This window comes from Scyliorhinus torazame, chromosome 1 (assembly GCF_047496885.1).
Source record: "Scyliorhinus torazame isolate Kashiwa2021f chromosome 1, sScyTor2.1, whole genome shotgun sequence".
Taxonomy (NCBI): Eukaryota; Metazoa; Chordata; class Chondrichthyes; order Carcharhiniformes; family Scyliorhinidae; genus Scyliorhinus; species Scyliorhinus torazame.
This window is the reverse complement of record NC_092707.1, coordinates 415,320,783-415,336,911: the sequence shown is the minus strand read 5'-3', so window position 1 is coordinate 415,336,911 and position 16,129 is coordinate 415,320,783. Positions and strand designations below refer to the sequence as shown.

General features: G+C 50.1%; 1 protein-coding gene across 3 annotated transcripts in view; it reads left to right on the top strand.

Moving 5' to 3' along the window:
• LOC140428567 (stathmin-4-like) overlaps positions 1-16,129 on the top strand; it is a 290,346-nt gene that overhangs the window by 38,505 nt on the left and 235,712 nt on the right. The gene's annotated exons all lie outside the window — the stretch shown is intronic.

Genomic DNA, 16,129 nt, shown 5'->3' with positions numbered 1-16,129 from the left:
CTTATGGTCTTCTGTTGCAATTGTACCCGGGGATAGCCGATTAAACTGCAGATGTCTGGGTTGATGTGCTGCTAATAGTCTTGAGTATCGATCTGGGCCGACTTCCCCAGAGCCGAATACGCTATTCTGTCTGCAGCTGTCCGTTTGTGCCCTGTTGGCTGATTTTCCCATCAGCCTTTTCGGTTAGCCATTTTACATCGGGTTTTGGCCAAATTAATAGGGAATCAGCCATTTTAGGTGGCTACAGTCCCTCCTTGTGATCCTAACGTGAAGCGTGAAGGATCACATAAATTTTGTCCTTTCCGTTCCCTGACCGGGGGTGGGGTGGGGGCACGTCCTACATAGCCACTACTCTGACCCTAGCTATGCACAAAAATTTACCTAAACAATTCTTGAGAGCGCTATGTCAGGCAGGGGCATGTATCTAAAAAATAAAAACTTAGAACCTCTAATCTTACCTAAATACACTCATCAAGCCTTGCATCGTCCTATCTCTCTAAACATACAACAACAATCATAACATTCAATATACTCTTTCCTGGCTTGGCAGTCAAGCTCAGGATCATACATTTTCTGTTGATGGGGTTTTGTACATTTTTTTATTGACAGAAAAACGCAAGTGCATGTTTTATTATTCTGGTTTTATAGGTCGCAGGGATCTGGGGTCTGGTCATACCCGAACATAGGGGATTGGATCCGATATACCGGGGTTCGAGCGCGGTACGCTCTCCTTTTCCACTTGCGGAGGCGCATGGTCTGTACTGCACAGCAGAGTATGGCCAATGCTAACAGCGCCTCAATTACGTACGACAGGGAGTACCAAGTTATGAACTTGGCACACCAGGATAATGCAGCGTGGCTGGTGACTGGGCCCTCGGTACTGCAGGGCAGTGAAACATTAACGGCAGGGGGGTTTGGAGTAATGGGGTCCGCGTTCCCGCGCAACCAAATGTTCATCATAAAAATTTTGATCACGATGAAAGAAGTCCTCATGGTTGTCCTCTTTCTTTTTCTTTCCTCGTGTTCTGTTTTCCTCCAGTCCTGGAACTTCTGGAGTTCTGTAAAACAAGCATCGTATCTGTAACTACCTTGGTATAATATCCGGTGTGTTAGTGTGTCTGTCCTTCTTGGGGCCAATTAAACCCTTGGTCACTATATGTGACTCCGCCATTTTTTTTTTCAAAACAAATGTTAGGACACGGCACACTTCCCAATGGTGGACCAGTGCTAAGTTTATCATCCAAATGTTCCTGGATGTAAATAGCATGAGGCAGCAACCCAAGGGTTGCCTAAATAAATAAAACTGTTTTGAAAGGAAAAGGTCGAATGAGGTGCGTATGGGCCGCGACAGGTACGATTTGGATGGAGTCCCCGGGTAGGACGGCTACCAATACCGTACGTCCCCTACCCGAGCGTTTTTGACCAACGGGGGCGGGGGGGGGGGTCCCCAGGCAGGGCGGGTCTCACGCCGTTTCTCCACTGCCTGAGCAACCGACAAGAACGGGCAAAAATGTAGTCATCATGGTGGGGTTGCTGCTGTGATTCTACCGTCAAATCAGACCGGGCATCTGGCACTTGAACCAGTGCCAGCTGAAAAGCTAGTGCTGTGCTTCTACCATCGAATCAGAACGGGCGTCTGGTACCCGAACAGGTATCAGCTAAAGTGTCTGCAGACAAGCTAGTTCCTCTGAACAAGCGTCTGGTCTGTTGACCAGGTATCTGTGGACAAGTTGGTCCCGCTGAACAAGCGTCTGGTCTGTTGACCAGGTATCTGTGGACATTGGTACCGCTGAACAAGCGTCTGGTCTGTTGACCAGGTATCTGTGGACATTGGTATCGCTGAACAAGCGTCTGGTCTGTTGACCAGGTATCTGTGGACATTGGTATCGCTGAACAAGCGTCTGGTCTGTTGACCGGGTATCTGTGGACAAGTTGGTCCCGCTGAACAAGCGTCTGGTCTGTTGACCAGGTATCTGTGGACATTGGTATCGCTGAACAAGCGTCTGGTCTGTTGACCAGGTATCTGTGGACAAGTTGGTACCGCTGAACAAGCGTCTGGTCGCGGTGGGGGTGTTGGAGAGAGCTAAAAGGTTTCAGGTGAATGGGTGTGTGACGGTGAGAAACATTCTCCTGTCGGACGAACAACACGTAAACAAACATACAAACAACATAAAACATCCTGCAGGTTCCATCAGGAAGGACAACACTTTTCCCCAAGTGTTTCCTTTAAATCATCATGTGGACACCTCAGTTCTCGGTTGCGAACAGGGTCGCAAAGGGGTTGGCGGATTGGGAGTCAGACCCGAGGTCGTCACCTTCTCCCGGGTGCCAAACTCTGGAGTGGATTAGGGCGGAAAGGGCTGCGTGTTGTGAGTTGGGGTTGCTCTCGTCGTTGCGGACGAGTCTATAGGCGTTGTCGCGGTGCCTATGCGTATTGTCAAGTTGGGTGGGGACAAAGCCGGGGTCGTCCGTGTGGTTCGGTGGTCGGTGGTGGGATTTGTTTCGAAAAGTGATCATGAAGGGATCACTGGAGTCGAAATCGGAGTCGCTGGGTGTGGGTCCGGTTGTATGGGGATAGTAGGGAGGCGTGCTGTGGTCATCGTCAGAGTCACAGTCGCTGTCTCTGCTGCTGCAGTCTGTGGGCGTTCCGGGGCGGAGTGTAGATTTTGGGGGTGGAGTCGGTGGCGAGTCAGTGTCTGGGCTGGACGTGGTGGGGGTTGGACTGGCTACGTGGGCTGTGGGCGGGGTGTGGTCTGCTGCGTCAAGCATGACGTGGTGGGCGTGGTTTGACTGAGCTCAATAAACCTTCAACTGGTTAATATGAAACCAGGCAGTCTTACCATTTGGGTATTTGATTTTATATACCGATGGGCTAACTTTATCCGTAATGGAGTATGGACCCGAGTATTTCGGAGACAGGAATGTGCTGGGGTTATACACAGACAACATCACTTGTCCTATATTATACTCCGTTGCATGTACTGCCTTAGCAAAACAGGCCGTGCTCTGTTGTCTTTTGGTGCCCAGTTTAACAGCGGCTGCTACCTGAGCCGTTTTTACATTTGCAAGTAATTGCTCCACGGCTTTCTCATGGTCTAAACCTAACAAGTACTTTGTCCCTTTCATGGGGCGTCCGGTCATGAGGGTGTGTGGGGTGTAACCTGTGGAGGTGGAAACAGTGTTACGCAAAAACATCAGCGCAAAGGGGAGGACAGAATCCCAAGTGGTGTTGTTCTGCTGGACCATTTTTCGGAGGGTGGTTTTTAGGGTCCGATTCATGCGCTCCACTGTACCACTCGACTGAGGGTGGTACGCAATGTGAAATTTTTGGATTATGCCAAATATTGTGAGGACGTTCTGCATGACCCGTCCCGTAAAGTGAGAACCTTGGTCCGATTCAATACTGCGGGGGAGTCCCCATCTTGTGAAGATGTGGTGGGTTAGGATCTTGGCTGTGGTTTTCGCGGTGTTGGTGCGGGCTGGAAATGCTTCCACCCACTTTGTAAAAGTGTCTATGACCACCAGAACATATTTATAGCCATTCCTGCAGGGGGGCAATGGACCTATAAAATCGATCTGGAGGTTAGTCCAGGGGCCGTTAACGGGTCGGGTGTGGCTGAGTTGTGCCTTTTTGGCATATCTATCTGGGTTGTTCTGTGCACAGATGAGGCAATTCTCAATGGAATGGGATACATCTTCCTTGAGATTTGGCCACTAACAAAGCTGTTTGAGGTGGGCTGCGGTGGGTTAGATTCCCTGGTGTCCATGGCCGTCATGGAATAAACAGATTAATTGGATCCTATCCTGCTCAGGAACTACATAAAGGGTGTCCCTTAACACCACACCATCATGTGTGGTTGTTGCATTTCTGTACCTCTCGGATGAGGCTGGAAACTTCCCTTTCACGATCTCAGTGAGAGCGCTATCCTGCTTCTGGGCCTCTACTAGATCTTCGATCCTAGTCTGCGTGACCTGAACTGCACTCACTGGCGCACTCACTGGGGCGCTCTCGGGGGGCTTCCAAAAGTACCCATGCCTGGATCCTGCTTTAGCCAGTGCGTCGGCTTTTACATTTCCAGGGGGGGAGGAACGATGGTGGCTGCGGACTTTTATAATGCCAAAAGTCCTGTCCTTGGCTTTTTGCAAAATATGGCGGAGTAATGGGGCTGAGGGGAGGGGTTTCCCATCCGCGGAAACAAATCCTCTTGTTTCCCAGAGGGGCAGATATTCAGTGAGGCTGTTGCAAACGTATAGACTGTCTGAATATATGTCTGCTGGGCTGGGGAAGGAATCGGGGTGCTCTATAATGTAAGCGATGGCCGCAAGCTCTGCTGCCTGCGCGCCGAAGTGTCCGGGTAATTTTAATGCGATTTCCTCGAGGGCGCGTCCCTGCGCGTCCTCCACATAAATCCCACAACCTGTTATGCGTTGCCCATCCAGGACTGTGGAAGATTCATCCACATAAATCCTGATGGGGTCCCACGTGTCCGGGTGAGGGGGGCTTTGAGATGGAGTGGCTAGTTTTCTGGGGGGTGTTTTAGCTATAAAGGGGCCTGTATTATGGTGGGGCGAGATGATTTCACACTCATGGGGGGTTCCGGGGTACTGTAGATTGTCCGCTAAGTAGGTGTGTGTTTTGGTCCGTTTGACTGTGATGTCCCGTCCTTAAGAGAAGGGTCCACCTAGCAGCGCGGATTTGGCTGACGGTACCGTCCGTCTAGTAAAAGTTGGGTGGGGGTGTGCTCGGTCAAACTGGTGATGGGGTTCAGTCCGGTAATGTATGAGAAGTACTGGACTGCCCAGAAAACTGCGAGCAGGTGCCTCTCACAGGCTGAGAATCCCTGCTCCACAGCATCTAAAATTTGGGAGGCATAAGACGGGTCTTAGCTGGTCGTGCCGTTCCTGTAGGAGCACGGCTGAAAGGATGCGGTCTGTGGTTGCTACCTCTATGGCGTAAGGGGAAAGCGGGTCTGGAACTTGTAGTGCTGGGGGGGCTATGAGTGCCTGTTTTAGTGATTCCACAGCATCCGTGTGCTGCGGAAGCCACTCCCAGGGGGCTCCTTTCTTTAGGTGGTCCGAGAGGGGCGCTGCCTTGCTGGCGAAACCGTCAATGTGGTTTCGGCAGTAGCCAACCAGTCCTAAAAACGACCGGAGAGCTGAAACGTGTTGGGGAAGGGGCAATTTAGCGATCGAGTCAATCCTTTTGTGCTCGATCTCGCGTTTGCCGTGTGTGATGATAGTACCCTAATATACCACTTTCTCTTCCAATATTTGGGCCTTTTTGGGGTTGACTTTACAGCCAATGGAATGTAGTAATTCCAGGAGTTCGGACAGAAGCTCAATGTGCTCTTCCTTGGTGTCTGTCTGCAGTAGTAGATCGTCTACATACTGTACCAGACATTCGGGGCGAGAACATTTCGCTAGTCCATTTGCCAGCTGTCGGTGGAAAATGGAGGGGGAGTTGTGGAAGCCTCGTGGCAGGCATGTCCACGTGTACTGCTGCGCTCTGAAAGTGAAGGCAAATTTGTACTGGCACGCCTTTGCCAATGGAATGGACCAGAATCCATTACTGACGTCCAAAACCGTGAAATATCGGGAATTGAGTCCCTGCTTGAGCATGGTCTCGGGACTTGTTGCAACGGTGGGGGCTGCTGCGGGGGTGACTTTATTGAGTTCCCAATAATCAATGGTCAGGCGCCATGATCCGTCGGGTTTCCTTACTGGCCAAATCGGGGCATTATTAGTTGAGGCTACCGATCTTAGGACGCCCTGCTCTAATAAACTTTCTATAACCTTTAGGATTTCTCCCTCTGCGTCTAGGGGGAATCCGTACTGCTTTTGGGGTCTAGGGTCCGGTCCTGTTATTTGTCCGGAGCCAGTCATCCGTCCACAGTCGTGCTTGTGGGTCGCGAATGCTGCCCTGTTCTTTTGCAGGACTGCCCTAACCTGTCGGTCCGTGCTGAGTGTGGTTGGGTTGAACCAAAACTCGCCCACTGCGCTAATTTTTTTCATATAGTCCCCTATATTGAGCGTTGCGGGGGCTCTAGCGGATTTCACTCTCTTCCAGACACACTGGTTGACTGGATCGAAAGAGAGGTGGTGAGAATTCATGAAGTCGATCCCTAAAATGTGCTCTGCTGTTGGGGGCAGGTCGACTAACACTACGGGGTGTTTCGTGTTAATGATTCCGATTTGAATGGGTACAGGGGCTGTGATGTGTCCCTGCTGTGAGTGGCCTGTGAAGCCGCTGAGGGTGATAGTGGCTGTAGTGGGCCACGTGTCCTTACCAAGGGTGGAGGAATTTAAGGTGGTGCGGGACCCTCCTGTGTCCCAGAGAAGCTTGATCGGCTGTCCCCTAACCTTCGCTGCGACTACGGGTCGTCCTGACCTCAAACATACAACAAACTCACATCATTCCATATAATCTTTCCTGGCTTGACAGTCAAGCTCAGGATCATACAAGGTTTTTCATGAAAGGTTTTGTACATCTCCTTATTTACAGCAATAACGCAAGTGAATGCACTTTATTATTTTGTTATAGATCGCGGGGGTCGGGGAACTGGTCGTAACCGAATATAGGGGATCTGATCCTATATACCGGGGTTCGAGCGCGGTACGCTCTCCTCCATTTACGTAGGCGCATAGTCTGCACTACACAGCAGAGTATCGCCAACGCTAACAGTGCTTCGATCACGTAGGACAGGGAGTACCCGGTTATGAACCTGGCACACCAAGATGATGTGGTGTCGTTGGTGACTGGGCTCTGGGTACTGCGCGGCAGTGAAACATTAACGGCTGGGGGGTTTGAAGTAATGGGGTTCGCGTTCACGCGCAACCAAATGCCCAAGAAAAAGATGTTGATCACGATGAAGGGGGTCCTCATGGCTGTCCTCTTTCCTTTTCTTTCTGTGTGTTCTCTTTGTTTTCTCCGATCCTGGAGCTTCTGGAGTTCTGTGGAAACAAGCATAGTATCTGTAACTATCTTTGTTTAATATATGGTATGCTAGTGTGTCTGTCCTTTGGGGCCAATTATTCCCTTATAATTGGTCACTATGTGTGACTCCCTCATTTTGTTTTCAAAACCAAAGCTCTAATAAGCTCTCTATAACTTTTAGGATTTCCCCCTCTGCTTCTAGGGGGAATCCGTACTGCTTTTGGGGTCTTGGGTCCGGTCCTGTTACTTGTACGGAGCCAGTCATCCGTCCACAGTCGTGCTTGTGGGTCGCGAATGCTGCCCTGTTTTTTTGCAGGACTGCCCTAACCTGTCGGTCCGTGCTAAGCGTGGTGGGGTTGAACCAAAACTCGCCCACTGCGCTAATTTTGTTCATATAGTCCCCTATATTGAGCGTTGCGGGGGCTCTAGAGGATTTTGCCATCTTCCAGACGCACTGGTTGACTGGATCGAATGATAGGTGGTGGGAATTCATAAAGTCAATTCCCAGAATGTGTTCTGCTGTGTGGGGCAGGTCTACTAAAACTACAGGGTGTTTGGTGGTAATGTTTCCTATTTGAATGGGTACAGGGGCTGTGATGTGTCCCTGCTGTGAGTGGCCTGTAAAGCCGCTGAGGGTGATAGTGGCTGTAGTGGGCCACGGGTCCTATTGAAATAGGGTGGAGGAATTTAAGGTGGTGCGGGACCCTCCTGTATCCCAAAGAAATTCGATAGGCTGTCCACGAATTTTCGCTGCGACTACGGGTCGTCCTGACCTATCCCAAAGGGTGTCGCAGACCCAACTGGGGGAGCCCGTACACCATCAGTCCGTTCCGGTCAAGTCCGTCTGATCTGAATGGGCGCTAACGCTATGGATGGGCTCTGCCTTTTTCTTACTCAGAGTGCCTGTCTGTTGGGCTCTCTGTGGCTTTCTGGGGCCATTGCACTCTTTTGCAAAATGTTCCAACTGTCCGCAGTTGTAACATTCTTGTGACTTGGGTGGGGGGCTGTTCTTTCCCTCATTTACCCAGGCGGGGTTGTGAGGTGTGGCTTTTACTGCCTGCATGTCTGCGGCAGCTTGCTTTTCCTCGGTGGTTTTAGCGGCGGGTCTATTGTGAACAGACTGTTCCCAAACGCGGGACAATCTTTTAACCACCCACTTCTCGTTATGGGCCTCTTCTGAGAGATCAAAACTATTATAGGCTTTCTGTCCTGCATCTGTGACATAGGAGCTAAGGGTGCGGGTCCATTTGGCCATATTGTCTGGGGACAAATGGGCACGGTCTCCGTCTCCAAAAATGGCTGTGAAGTGAATCCACAAGCGTCCTGTGAACACTGTGGGGTGCTCATAATTCTTCTGCCTACACTTATTGAGGCCATCTACGGGGTCACCCCGGTTATATCCGATCGCATCCAGGATCGCGGTATGCATTTCTGCAAGGGTGCCTCCTCCTACGTTCTGTGGGTCGGGAAGGGCTGCTGCTACCAATGGATCCAAACTTAGAACCATGAGCTTTACATGCTCTCTCTCGTCCAGGCCGTACATGTTCGCCTGATGTTTGACGGTGGCAAAGAAATGGTGGGGGTCTGCGGCGGGGAGGAACGGTGTGATCTTTGCACACGCGTCCCGTAATTGGGTCACTGTCAGGGGGTGGAATATAGATATTCCGCCTCATCCGATGTGGCTGTGCGGTGGGTTGTTACAGGGTTCATTGGAGCCTGAACTACCTGCTGTGTGGGGGGTTGGGGTGCTTTTCTCCTTTGGGGCTTTCCCTGCGCACATGTTCCCTGAACATATCTCTGTGCTGTTTCTTGTAACTCTTCCCAGTCAGGGCCGTCTTCCTGGTCTAACTTTTCCCCAAAGGCTTTGGGCAGCACGGTAGCATTGTGGATAGCACAATTGCTTCACAGCTCCAGGGTCCTAGGTTCGATTCCGGCTTGGGTCACTGTCTGTGCGGAGTCTGCACATCCTCCCCGTGTGTGCGTGGGTTTCCTCCGGGTGCTCCGGTTTCCTCCCACAGTCCAAAGATGTGCAGGTTAGGTGGATTGGCGATGATAAATTGCCCTTAGTGTCCAAAATTGCCCTTAGTGTTGGGTGGGTTACTGGGTTATGGGGATAGGGTGGAGGTGTGGACCTTGGGTAGGATGCTCTTTCCAAGAGCCGGTGCAGACTCGATGGGCCGAATGGCCTCCTTTTGCACTGTAAATTCTATGAAAAAAAAAAAAAAAGGTTTCCTGAAATCCTTTCTGGACAGAAAGCAGTGATTGCCGGTCTGCAATCTGCTTCCGGCACTTTGCGTGGTCTATGGTGCTCTGTCTTTGTTCTGTGGTTGCAGCGTGGAGCACTCCCAAGGCTGCCTTGAGATCACTACATTGCTTCTGTAGCGTCTCCACCTGCTTTTCTGTTTCTTTCCTTACCAGGACTGCACGCTGCGTGTCCTGATAGGCCTTTTCATACTGTGACTGGAAACTGCTTAAATGCGCCAGACAAGACTGGTGACCCCGTTTGGCGTCAGCCACCTCTTCATCCTTTGCTGCTAATTTCCTCCTTAACTCTAAATTCTCTTTCTCAACTTCGCATACATCGACTTTACTCATCCGATGTATGCTCTCTACTTCTTTGCGGAGCGTCCTGACAACCTCCTCTGTGCCTCGCAATTGTGCCAGACAGGACACTATTGCCATCGGCTTGTGAGCTTTCGCTAAGCTCTTTTTATGTATCTCACTCAGGTTCTCCCACCAAGTATGCCCTATACTCCCGGGACCTGATTCTTCATTATCGCAGAAATCATTCCACATGGGCCATCCTTTGGCCTTGAGATATTTCCGGATTTCCTCTTCCCAAATGGGACACTGTCCCACTCTACTGCTGCTGGTCGCTGCGACCGCAAATTCCTCGGGGTTCATGAGGCATTGCATTGCCTGCATGGCCATCTTTCCTATCCGCTTGCTTTGTTTAAATTTGGAACAGGGGGCTAAGGCGGTGTCGTAGATGCGGGTACGGCTTGCGCTAATTTCCGAAAATACAGACTTCTGACAGTTTTGACGCAACAAAAATCTATCAGTTTTACCTTATAGCCCTGTTAGTTACGCATGCATACACACACTTCCGAATTATGACTATTAATCAGAACTGCTTGAACACTTGTGGTTTTCTGTTTCCAATTGGGTTTCTAATTCAAAATTTCTTGTGTTCTCCCAGAGTGGTTTTCCACTTCTAGATCGCGTCCCACCAGAGTCGCCAAAATGTTGCTCGTTTTAGCCTTAGTTTACTTATTCTTATTCTGTCACCTTTGCTCATGAGTCGCCAGGTATCTTTCTGATACCGTCACGTGGTTCAAGTCCAAGTAATGATTAATAATGCAACACACCGCTTAGTAAGAGTTAAATCAACGCTCATTTATTATAAACAGCAATTCATACTTATACAATAATTCTACTTCTAGACTACTACCTACCACTAACAGGCCAATACTTAACTTAGGAAATGGCCCACCAGGTCAGGGAAACAAATGGTCTTTCGAATTGGTTCTGAGCCTGCGGGATTCAAAAGCTGGTACAAGTCGATAATTAGGAGCGCCTATCTGGTAGCGATCGCTGGAGTAAAACTTACAGTTCTCTTGTAGAAGGGTCTCGAAGGTTGCGAGCTGGAGAAGAAGGGTCGAGTTGAACTTGGCCCCTATTCTTATAGTCCCCAGGGGCTTCCCGCCTCTCGGGACGGACCTTGTACTTGGTTCCAAGTGATTGGACTTGGTCCCAATCACTTGGTTCGATATGCTCCAATACTGGAGCGATTCCTTGATCAAGGGGTGTTTACCTTTCTTTGTGTCAGCTCCTGCTGGCGCCGAAAGGTCTGGGTCGGCTTTGAGTTGCTAATGTGTAGCAATTGTTCCCGGGGATGGCTGATTAAAATGCAGATGGCTGGGGTGTTGTTGTGTTGATGGCTGCAGGTATCTGTCTGACTGGATTCCCCCAGAGGCGAATACACTGTTTTACCTGCAGCTGTCCGTTTGAGTCCTGTTGGCTGATTTTCCCATCAGCCTCTTCCGTTCGCCATTTTAAATCGGGGTTTGACCATTCTAATCGGGAATCAGCCATTTTACGTGGTTACAACACCCTCACACACACATCTACACACACACATCTACACAGACACACACCCTCACACACACATTGACACACACCCTCACACACACTGACACACACACAGACCCTCACACACTGCCACATCTGCACACACACCCTCGCGCACACCCACTGACACATATTTACACACACTTACTTCACACACACTGACACACCTCCACACACCAACACCCTCACAATTGGCTCATTTGAATATGCACACGTTTTGTTCTCCCCATGGAGAATACTATAGGGGATGGTGGTGGGGTTGGGGGTGGGGGGTGGGGGGGAGAGGGTTGCGGGGCATTGCCCAACTGAAGGAGCCCCGCCCCAGATGTTAAGTGCAATCCAATCACATGCTTGAGTGCTTGGAATGCACTTACCTCTCTTCGATGTGGTTGATGCTTGGAAACATTGGGGTGTCAGCACTTGAAGTCATTGATCCATGAAGGGAGATAGAACATAGAACATAGAACGATACAGCGCAGTACAGGCCCTTCGGCCCATGATGTTGCACCGAAACAAAAGCCATCTAACCTACACTATGCCATTATCATCCATATGTTTATCCAATAAACTTTTAAATGCCCACAATGTTGGTGAGTTCACTGTAACCTGCTACATCCTTCCACACTATCGACAACACCACCGACTTTAGTATCGTCTGCAAATTTACTCACCCACCCTTCTGCGCCTTCCTCTAGGTCATTGATAAAAATGACAAACAGCAACGGCCCCAGAACAGATCCTTGTGGTACTCCACTTGTGACAGAACTCCATTCTGAACATTTCCCATCAACCACCACCCTCTGTCTTCTTTCAGCTAGCCAATTTCTGATCCACATCTCTAAATCACCCTCAATCCCATGCCTCCGTATTTTCTGCAATAGCCTACCGTGGGGAACCTTATCAAACGCTTTACTGAAATCCATATACACCACATCAACTGCACATTCAACTGAGATGAATGAATCACAGCTGTAGTTGGAGTGGAAGCTGTCGATTACAGCCCACTACTAGAAAGTTAGGAATGGTTTCCAGCTTCAGGATCTGTGGGACTGAAACGCTGGTCACAGCTGTTCCTCTTCAGGAATGGACACGCAGAACTTCCAGTTCAGTATTACACCTGTTATAGTTTACACTGCCCCTGCCTGGACTGCTCTCCAGCCTCCAGACAGCGGTCTCTTTCCTGGGGGGGGGGGGAGTCTGTGGGGAGGGCGATCCGTGGAGAGGTCCGCTAGTTAGGGGGTCCCTGTGGGGGTATGTCCTTTCTCATGCAGTCCAGACGAAGGTCTCACTATTCATGGGGTCCCTGGGGTTGGCTTCCTATTGCAGGGGCCTCTCGGGGGAGTCCCCCAATTGCCTGGGGTCAAAGAACAAAGAAATGTACAGCACAGGAACAGGCCCTTCGGCCCTCCAAGCCCGTGCCGACCATACTGCCCGACTAAACTACAATCTTCTACACTTCCTGGGTCCGTATCCTTCTATTCCCATCCTATTCATATATTTGTCAAGATGCCCCTTAAATGTCCCTATCGTCCCTGCTTCCACTACCTCCTCCGGTAGTGAGTTCCAGGCACCCACTACCCTCTGCGTAAAAAACTTGCCTCGTACATCTCCTCTAAACCTTGCCCCTCTCAGCTTAAACCTATGCCCCCTAGTAATTGACCCCTCTACCCTGGGGAAAAGCCTCTGACTATCCACTCTGACTATGCCCCTCATAATTTTGTATACCTCTATCAGGTCGCCCCTCAACCTCCTTCGTTCCAGTGAGAACAAACCGAGTTTATTCAATCGCTCCTCATAGCTTATGCCCTCCATACCAGGCAACATTCTGGTAAATCTCTTCTGCACCCTCTCTAAAGCCTCCACATCCTTCTGGTAGTGTGGCGACCAGAATTGAACACGATACTCCAAGTGTGGCCTAACTAAGGTTCTATACAGCTGCAACATGACTTGCCAATTCTTACACTCAATGCCCCAGCCAATGAAGGCAAGCATGCCGTATGCCTTCTTGACTACCTTCTCCACCTGTGTTGCCCCTTTCAATGACCTGTGGACCTGTACTCCTAGATCTCTTTGACTTTCAATACTCTTGAGGGTTCTACCATTCACTGTATATTCCCTACCTGCATTAGCCCTTCCAAAATGCATTACCTCACATTTCCCCAGGGTCCCCGGGGGTGGGGGTCTGGATGGGCTCAGATGGTCTATACTAGCATACCCCTGGCATGGTGGACCTGACAGTGGGTCAAGAGGGTGACACCTTAGGGGAGTTGCCTGCTTGGGCCGGCATGAGCCAGGGCCATGCTGGTAGAGACCACAGGTGCTCCAGAGGCCCACGTGATTCCCGGACGCGGGGAATGGAGAACCACGGGAGGGCCGGCTAAATCAATGCAAATGGGTCATTGAGACACATCAATTTACATCCCCCATTGCACACGGGGCTGGACCTCGATCCCGTCATCACTGGGGTATCGGAGCATCGTCACCAGGTCGACGCACACGTCAATCCTGATTTCCCCCCCGACGCCCGACTCTCTGTCCCATCAGGGACCACGATCCGGGCGTTTTAGAAATTTGCCCCAATCTCTGCCCCCCCCTTTTCAACCGACCCCCCCGGCTTTCACGACCCTCCCCCCTTCATCCACCAATCTTTTCTGGGGCCCTTAAATCCCGTCCAGTCTGGGCGGGATCGAGATTGTGACACCTCGCGGGATGCTGCAGGGTCTCACAAGGCGTAACGAGCCGGGTAAATCCCACAAGAGGCCTCTGGTCAGATTTACCGGCCGGGTGGGGTCTCGAGCCGGATGCGGCCGTTAGATTGGACCCGTACACATTTCTTTGGGCCCTGGGGAGTTACTCTCCCATTTGGCACACACGCAGAAATGTTTATTAGCCGTGCGGAGCTGACGGCTCCTCAGAGACCGGGGCAACCGGCCAGACGGCTCCTCAGAGACCGGGGAATCCTTTTGGAAGGATGCACTGGTCCAAAGTGAGATTTTCCTCCACCCACAACAATACCACCCTCCGCCCCCAAACCAGCGCACCCCTCTACCGGCCCCCCCTCTCAGGACCCCCATTCAGTTTATTCCTCAGCCCTGATGAAATGAAAAATGAAAATCGCTTATTATAGAACATAGAACATAGAACAATACAGCGCAGTACAGGCCCTTCGGCCCACGATGTTGCACCGAAACAAAAGCCATCTAACCTACACTATGCCATTATCATCCATATGTTTATCCAATAAACTTTTAAATGCCCTCAATGTTGGCGAGTTCACTACTGTAGCAGGTAGGGCATTCCACGGCCTCACTACTCTTTGCGTAAAGAACCTACCTCTGACCTCTGTCCTATATCTATTACCCCTCAGTTTAAAGCTATGTCCCCTCGTGCCAGCCATATCCATCCGCGGGAGAAGGCTCTCACTGTCCACCCTATCCAACCCCCTGATCATTTTGTATGCCTCTATTAAGTCTCCTCTTAACCTTCTTCTCTCCAACGAAAACAACCTCAAGTCCATCAGCCTTTCCTCATAAGATTTTCCCTCCATACCAGGCAACATCCTGGTAAATCTCCTCTGCACCCGCTCCAAAGCCTCCACGTCCTTCCTATAATGCGGTGACCAGAACTGTACGCAATACTCCAAATGCGGCCGTACCAGAGTTCTGTACAGCTGCAACATGACCTCCTGACTCCGGAACTCAATCCCTCTAACAATAAAGGCCAACACTCCATAGGCCTTCTTCACAACCCTATCAACCTGGGTGGCAACTTTCAGGGATCTATGTACATGGACACCTAGATCCCTCTGCTCATCCACACTTTCAAGAACTTTACCATTAGCCAAATATTCCGCATTCCTGTTATTCCTTCCAAAGTGAATCACCTCACACTTCTCTACATTAAACTCCATTTGCCACCTCTCAGCCCAGCTCTGCAGCTTATCTATATCCCTCTGTAACCTGCTACATCCTTCCACACTATCGACAACACCACCGACTTTAGTATCGTCTGCAAATTTACTCACCCACCCTTCTGCGCCTTCCTCTAGGTCATTGATAAAAATGACAAACAGCAACGGCCCCAGAACAGATCCTTGTGGTACTCCACTTGTGACTGTACTCCATTCTGAACATTTCCCATCAACCACCACCCTCTGTCTTCTTTCAGCTAGCCAATTTCTGATCCACATCTCTAAATCACCCTCAATCCCCAGCCTCCGTATTTTTTGCAATAGCCTACCATGGGGAACCTTATCAAACGCTTTGCTGAAATCCATATACACCACATCAACTGCTCTACCCTCGTCGACCTGTTCAGTCACCTTCTCAAAGAACTCAATAAGGTTTGTGAGGCATGACCTACCCTTCACAAAGCCATGCTGACTATCCCTGATCATATTATTCCTATCTAGATGATTATAAATCTTGTCCCTTATAATCCCCTCCAAGACTTTACCCACTACAGACGTGAGGCTCACCGGTCTATAGTTGCCAGGGTTGTCTCTGCTCCCCTTTTTGAACAAAGGGACCACATTTGCTGTCCTCCAGTCCTCTGGCACTATTCCTGTAGCCAATGATGACATAAAAATCAAAGCCAAAGGTCCAGTAATCTCTTCCCTGGCCTCCCATAGAATCCTAGGATAAATCCCATCAGGTCCCGGGGACTTATCTATTTTCAGCCTGTCCAGAATTGCCAACACCTCTTCCCTACGTACCTCAATGCCATCTATTCTATTAGCCTGGGGCTCAGCATTCTCCTCCACAACATTATCTTTTTCCTGAGTGAATACTGACGAAAAATATTCATTTAGTATCACGCCTATCTCTCCAGACTCCACACACAATTTCCCATCCCTGTCCTTGACTGGTCCTACTCTTTCCCTAGTCATTGGCTTATTCCTGACATACCTATAGAAAGCTTTTGGGTTTTCCTTGATCCTTCCTGCCAAATACTTCTCATGTCCCCTCCTTGCTCGTCTTAGCTCTCTCTTTAGATCCTTCCTCGCTACCTTGTAACTATCCATCGCCCCAACCGAAACTTCACACTTCATCTTCACATAGGCCT